Source organism: Gossypium hirsutum, chromosome A05, assembly GCF_007990345.1.
Source record: "Gossypium hirsutum isolate 1008001.06 chromosome A05, Gossypium_hirsutum_v2.1, whole genome shotgun sequence".
In the NCBI taxonomy this organism is placed as follows: Eukaryota; Viridiplantae; Streptophyta; class Magnoliopsida; order Malvales; family Malvaceae; genus Gossypium; species Gossypium hirsutum.
Window position 1 is genome coordinate 98,808,044 of NC_053428.1, and position 8,074 is coordinate 98,816,117.

Genomic DNA, 8,074 nt, shown 5'->3' on the forward strand with positions numbered 1-8,074 from the left:
AATCAATTTTTTTAATGTTTATTATTATTTTGCGCTTAGATTTTTTTAGGTATAATTAATTTTAACATCCATTGTATTATTTTAAATAAAATAATCCTGACAAAAAAGTGACATGTGTCATCATTTTAGTGGTCCACGTACCTTGACAAGTTAAAAATTAACACCGTTAGTAAAAGGTACCACATTGATAAACGACATAAAAGTATAGGTACCAAAATAGACATTTTGAAAGTAAAAGTACCACCTTAGAAGATTTGATAAAGCTCAGGTACCAAATATAACATTACTCTTTTTTTATTTGTTACATTTATTCTTTACTCACATCATGGATGTGAAAAAAATCTAATGTTAATAATTACGACTTGATAATAACAAAAATCATTTTAATTAACTATTAATTAACATGATATATAGTATGTTAATATGAAATTGATTAATTTGGTAATATTTTTTAAAAATCATATTTTAAAAAATAGGGATAAATATCAGTCTATACATGAACTTTGATCCAAGATGTAATATTATATGTCAATTTTAATCTTATGCAATTTATATATGAAATATTGATTTGATTCAGTTTTCACAAATCATTGACGACATTATTGAATTAACACAATTTTATGATTATATATTGCATACACAAATAATTAATCTAAAATAAAAAAATTTGTATTCATTTTTTTACATGTGATGGTTGAATTAAAATTAAAATTTCATGTATACATATGAATCGTAACTCAAGTTTAAAATAAAAGTTCATGTACCAAATTACACATTGTATAACACCCCAAACTCAGCTTCGACGTTATAGCTGAATCTGGCGATGTCACATGGAAGGGCTTTTGAAAACAGAGCTAACTCGATAAAACCTTTAATCGCTTTTATTTGATTCAAAACGTATATACCGTTTGGCGACTTGTCTTAAAACATACCATTTTAGTGGAAGCTTAGGAAAATCATTGTTTTTAAGAAACCGTTCAAGATTTTAGAAAAATCTTACGTTCAAGACTTTAGAAAAATCTTAGTTTTAGTGAAAACTGAGTTATATCGTGATTGGTAGTTATAAATCATTAAAATGGTAGTCAAATCCAAAGTATAAATGAAAACAGTTCGAAGTCCGAATTACATAAAAACAACATAATCTAGATTATAGAAATTAAATCGTAGCTAAGTTCAATTCAAACGTGTGGTCACCGAGGGGCTCCGCAGCACCAATCCGCCTAAGACTATGGATTACCTGTACAAATTAAACAGAAAAGAGTGAGTTTACGTAAATTCAGTGTGTAGCCCCGCAAAATTAATCATGTACACAACAGAAAATCAGAATCAGACAGATACAAATTCAGGTTTAAGCCCATCACAGATACAAATACAGATATGCATATCAGAATCAGAAATCAGAATCCTTACCCCATCCTCTACACACCATCTTCGTCTATCCCTACACACCATGTGGGGTTTAAAACACCCACCCAGCCCTACACACTATACTGTATTGATGTGGCACATAACAAATATAGTGCAGCCATGCTGCCAGATATTAGCCATAATCTGCCTTTCAGAACACTTCCTCTAATATACATCATCTCACCCGAATCAAATTAACAGAACATGCATATAGAATTTAACAAATAAATCATGCTTAACATGCTTTCATATACAGATAACAGATAAAAAATGTAGGCATGCTCATAACAGTACATCAGTCTAACAGAGCACATAGGTTTAGGGTTTAGTAAGCCTTTACCGACCCTACGATAGGTCCACAGTCGATTAGGATGACCTGTGCGACCCTACAAAAAATTTTAGTATAATAGGCCTATATACCCGTGTGGCCCACACCCCCCGTGTGGTCCACATGTCTAGATTGGCCTTGCCCGTGTGGATCACACGGCTTGACCTAGATATCACACGCCCATGTGGCCTACGCGCCCAATTTGGCGTAGTCCGTGTGGCCTACACGGCCACACCCTGGCCATCACACGGCCATGTCTTGCGCACGCCTGGCCTTCGTCGATCACACGGCCTACCACATGGGTAGCCACACGCTCGTGTGGCATCGACAACTTGTAATTTTGGCTTTCACTGAATCTCGTTTTTCTGCATTCCGAGTACACACATGGTATCGTTTCAATGTAAATCCACCCCCAAGCCTTCTAGAACCTAACAACCAGAATACCCAACACTTTACCAACCAAAATCGAGTTAACAAAATCAAAATGACTAAAACCCAAGAACTTACCCCATAGAATCGACTATGTGTGGTAAGTTAAACCTCCAGAGTGACAGCCTCTGCCTCACCGCCTTCTCCTACGCCACAGTATTCATCAACACAACCGTTTATCAACCATCAAAGAGTTTGTCCATAACCCCATAAACCAAAACTTATCAACGAACCCAATCTCACTTACCACGCAAACAACGAATCCCACAGAAATCGTAGCAAGGACCGTTGCGAGAGAAAAACAACAGTAACCGAAGCAAAAGCAAAAAGAAATTGAATTTTAAAGAGTAGGGAAAAGAGAGGAAAACGACAGGAAAGAATTTTGGGGAAATAGGAAAGCAATCAGATTCTGATAACCTCCCTAATTTTCCTCCCACTACCCACTTACTCAGAATTTCTGTTCAAACGAAACTCTCCAAATGAGCAAAAATGAACTCCCACATACACATCGCGATTCGAACACAAAAACTTTAGCAAACCCCCACTCCCCCTAACCACCAGACCAATAGACCAATTCTAATATAAAGCTACAAACAATTTAATATAAGCTCACCAATCAAGGATAGGGTTTAATTCCAAAAGAAAAAAAACAAAGTTATCAAGGGTAAGCCTTGAACCCAAGACCTCACACTTACACCCAAAATACTTAACCACTGAAGCAGATATATAATTATGTTAAAATTTTACAGAAGCAAACTTAACAAATTTGGGGCATTACACATTGGGTCATATTTTATATATAAATTTCATATTTATCCCTAAAAAAAAATATTATTAATTAATAAAAAATAATTAATGTAATTAGATAAATTAAAAATAATAAAAATCTAAGTTCTTTATAAGTAAATGTTTTAATTAAATAAATATAAAATTTATAAATAAATAAAATTTTATTTTAAATATGTTACTAATAATTCAGGTTAATATGTTTTTTATATTTAATAGAAAATAAATATGTAAGATTAACATTATATATATAAAAGATAATATCAATATATTAGTAATCTAGTAGTATATATAATCTATAAATTTATTTATTCTTACTTTATATGTCAAACCTCAAAAAAATAAATATATTTAATAATTAAATTAAAATTTATTTTTTATAAATACTAATTTCATCTAATCAAATATTATCAGAATTCCTAGAAAAATCACATTTTAAAATTATTTAATAGGTTTTGTTTTCATCAGCAATTTTTTTCATTAATATTTTTATGGTTATTTATTATTATTTTATATTTTTATTATTATTTAATTTTAATAATATTTACAATTTATGCTCTTCTTTTCTTAGAAAACAATTTACTTGCACAATTGTGAATATGTTTTACCTTTGTGTTTTGTAATAATATGTTAAAAGCAATGGATTATTAAAATAATGATTTTTTGTGTAAATAATATTTTGAATCATATTCTAATAATAAGTTATTTTATCTAATTTAATTAATAGTTTAAAATGTTGTTTCCCACTTTTTTTTTATTTTTTTACTTGTAAAATATTATTTTATTCTCTTAATTATTTTTAAATTAACTTGCTTTTTTATACAAATTATATCAATCATTTAATTGGAAACTATATATTTAAAAATTATAAAAATATAAATTTAAAAATAATTTTTTGTTATATTTCATGAGACACACGTCACATGAAAAAATTTTAAAAATTTTCACAAGTTGTATATGGGATAATTTTCTTAATAGATTATTATCTTGCACACTGCCAATGAAGTAAATAAAAACTCCACAAGCATTTAGGATGATGCTATTTGTTTTTATGGATATAGTAAAATAATAATAAAATAATTACGAAAGACATCTAACATTATTATGAATGGACTTGTGGTTCTTTTACTTCACTGACAATAGAAAGAATAATTATCCTAATTGAAAACCATAAACACCCACCATGTTTCGCTTTAATTTAATTGTTCTACTTATGTTTAATATTTTCAATCTTTTCCGAGGCAAGTAAATATTTAAATATATTTAAAAGAAAAATTAAACATAAAACATATGAATTTTTCTGTAACACATTATTACATTTTTACCCTTTTAATAATTATAAGGTAAACTACCCATTTGGTCACCCAATTTTTAGGGCGTTTTCATTTTGGTCACCTAAAAAAATCCTTGCAATTTCATCACCTAACTTTCAAGGCGCTTTCATTTTAGTCACTCAAGTGTTAAATCTCTAACGATGGTCAACTGTACACGCCACATCATGTTTACACTTTTATTTTGGTAGCCCAAAAATATCATTATTTAAAAGTGTTGATCAAAGTAACAAGAAAGAAAACATTAATGATTAAAGTGGAAAAGCAATAGAACCTAAAACAATGCATTAAAAACATTGTCAAATTTTACTTGTTTACCCCATTGCCGAAATTTCTAAATTCTTTTATCAATTTAAAAAATTTAAATTTCAAAATATAAAAATCAATTAAATAAATTGTTGAAAAATTTGTATCCCTTGATAAAGTCATCTGATTTGTTACTATAATATTGAAATTAATTAATTTAATCTCCTTCTAAAATTAAGTTTTATTTAATATTTCTAAATAAATCATCTCAAATAAATCATCTTTACTAATTAGCTATGAAACCTAATTTTTTTATTATATGATCTTAAATATTTCATGCTAAGCTAAAATTAAAGAAAAATCTTGCAATTAATTAATTAATTTTATTTTTCATGCCATACAAAACTCACAAACTTTTTTATCACTTCTTTGCTCAAATGAAAAATAAGCAATTAATTTAATCATTTGCAAGATTTTTTTTTTGCTTTTAGCTTAGCATGGAAGATTCAAATGATATAATCAAAAGATATTTAAATTTCGTAAACAAATTAAAATATGGATTATTTGAGTTGATTTTGTTAACAATAATGCAGAATACGAAATAAAATTTTTAATTTTAGGAGATTAAATTAATTAATTTCAATATTACAGTAACAAATCGATTGACATTATCAAGGAATAAGTTTCTTTAACAATTTATTTAACTATTTTAGATTTAAAATTTCAAGATTGAAAAAATTAAAATTTTCGACAATAGAATAAACAAGTACAATTTGACAAACTTTTAATGTATTATTCATTTTAATCCTTTTTTTTTTACTCAAATTAAGACTTAAAAAATTATTTTTTTTATAACCAAAATGAAAGCGACCTAAAAATTGGTGACCAAAACGAAAGTATAAACTTGATATTGATATGATTTGGAATGTATAGACAGTCATTGTTAAGATTTAACGTCTGGGTGACTAAAATGAAAGTGTCTTAAAAGTTGAGTGATGAAATTGCAAGAACTTTTTTTAGGTGACCAAAATGAAAGCGCCTCAAAAGTTGTATGATCTATGGGGTAATTTACCCATAATTATATATAGACAAAGAAAAAAATTGTAATTTCGTGTAATATAATGGAGTAAGTAATTATCATAACTGCTCTATACATATTATCTAAAAAAAAAATCACTTTTCTTCATTCCACATCCATTTTTCAAAAGAAAAAATCCACTCTATTAGAAATGACCGATTTAAAATACAGTTCGAAGTTTGTTATCCCTATTAATAACCAACCCTAAATATTCATAGTTGACAAGAATTTTCAAAAAATAATGTTTAATTAATAAAATTTAAAATTACTTATTATATAAATAAATAAATTATTAAAAAAATTAAAAACCCCAGCGAGACGACAACTAAATATTAGTATATATAAGGGGAAAAAATACAAAAGGACAAACGAATAAATTTGGGAGGGTATTGAAAATTCAGGTGGAACAATGCAAAGCCGAAAGCAACGTTCTAAGTACCATATTTATCTGCACGTAGCAAGGGTGCAACACTGCACTGCTCACAAAAACTACGACATTGTGTTTACTTGAATTTATTAAATTTAAATATTATGAAAAATATTGTAAAATAACCCATATAAATACAATACGAATATATAAATCTATTAAATTCTATATAATTGACTTTGCTTGATAATTAGTTGATAGCTGCTTGTTGATTGCAGTGGCTGATTTGATCAATTCATTCTATTAATTGATTTGACCAACTAATTTTATTAACTGTTTATTTAAAAGTGTTCGGTAAAACTTAGTTGATAGCTGAAAGTTGATGTGTAAAATGACAAAAAGGGCATGACACATTTTATTACTAAGTATTTATTTGTTTATAATACTTTAGTCTTTATTGGGTGAAATTATTAAAATAAAACACTATTACGAAAAAATTAAAACATTCATTATAAAAATTAATTAGTGAACATTTTTGAAATTTTAAATAAACTTAAGTTCTTTATTTGCAGATATTAACCTTGTGGAAATTGATAAATATTAATAGTGTATTAATATAATTGTAAACTATATTTTTAGTGATAATTATGTCATGTTCTTAGTATATAAATTAGTGATAATTATGTCACACTCTAAATAAATTTGTCAAGTGACATATTTCAATTAATATAAAGTTGCATAAGAAATTATTTTACACAAGTAAATTGGAAATAAATTAAGAGTACACAAAAATTCAAGAAATGGATACATATTCAAACAAGTAAAAATAAATATTTAAAAAACACGGCGTTGTAGTCTAGGTGCCATCAAACTAGTAGTGATGTCATTGCGAACTTTTGTCATTTTATTAGTACTCATATGCTCAACTTCTTGAGTGGAAATGCATTCAGCACCCGAAAGTACTTCAAGAGGAATAAAATTTGGATTTGCATCTATGAACCTAAATGTTGAGTCAAGAACTTTACTTAATTTGATGTAGCTATGTTAATGCAAATGCAGCACAAATTATTTTATTTTGATCTTGAGACGAATATATTAGCATTTTCACTAAAAGCTTCCACCGTGCCTTTAAAATGCCAAATGCCCTCTCAATACAATTTCTTTAAGGATGAATGAGCTTGATTGAAAATTTCTCGTGGCCCTCTTGGATTTGCACCACGGAACTCTGATTGGTGATACCTTATTTTATGATAATGTGTCACGTAGTCTTGTCTTTCAGGGTAACCTTTGCCTGCTAAGTAATATTTGCTTAAGCATGATCAAATAAAGCTACAAAATTAAAAAGCCTTTTTAAAAAAAAAAATTAAAATGAATATGCACAAACAAATAAGAATAATATATTAACTAAAATGAAGAAATTTACCCAGAGGAGGTTTTGGAAAATATAGACTTGGGTTCCCAATTGTATCTAAGAAAATACGAGAATCATTGGAGCTGAAAGAGCTAAAGAAACAACTACAAAATCTTCTGGACAAAGGACTTATTTGACCAAGTGTTTCACATTAGGGTGCGCCAATATTGTTTGTGAAAAAGAAGATGAGATTCTCCACTTATGCATCGATTATCACCAACTGATTAAGGTGACTGTGAAGAACAAGTACCTGCTACATCGGATAAAAGACTTGTTTGACCAACTAAGTGGAGCTACAATTTTCTCCAAAATCAACTTGCGGTTTGGCTACTACTATATGAAGATTAAGGGTGATGATGTTTCAAAAATTGTGTTTCTCTCACGCTATAGACATTATGAGTTCCTAATGATGTCATTTGGATTAACGAATGCGCCTACAGTATTCATGGGTCTGATTAATAAAGTCTTTCAGCCTTACTTGGACCATTTCGTAGTCACCTTTATTAATGATATTTTGGTCTACTCTAAAAGTGTGACAAACCATGAAAAACACATGAAGATTGTGTTAAGAACTATATGAAAGAACAACTTTTACTCCAAATTTTAGTAAGTGTGAATTTTGGCTAAAGGAAGTCCATTTTTTGGGCCACATTATTTTCGCTGAGGGCATTAAGATAGACCCTGATAAAAT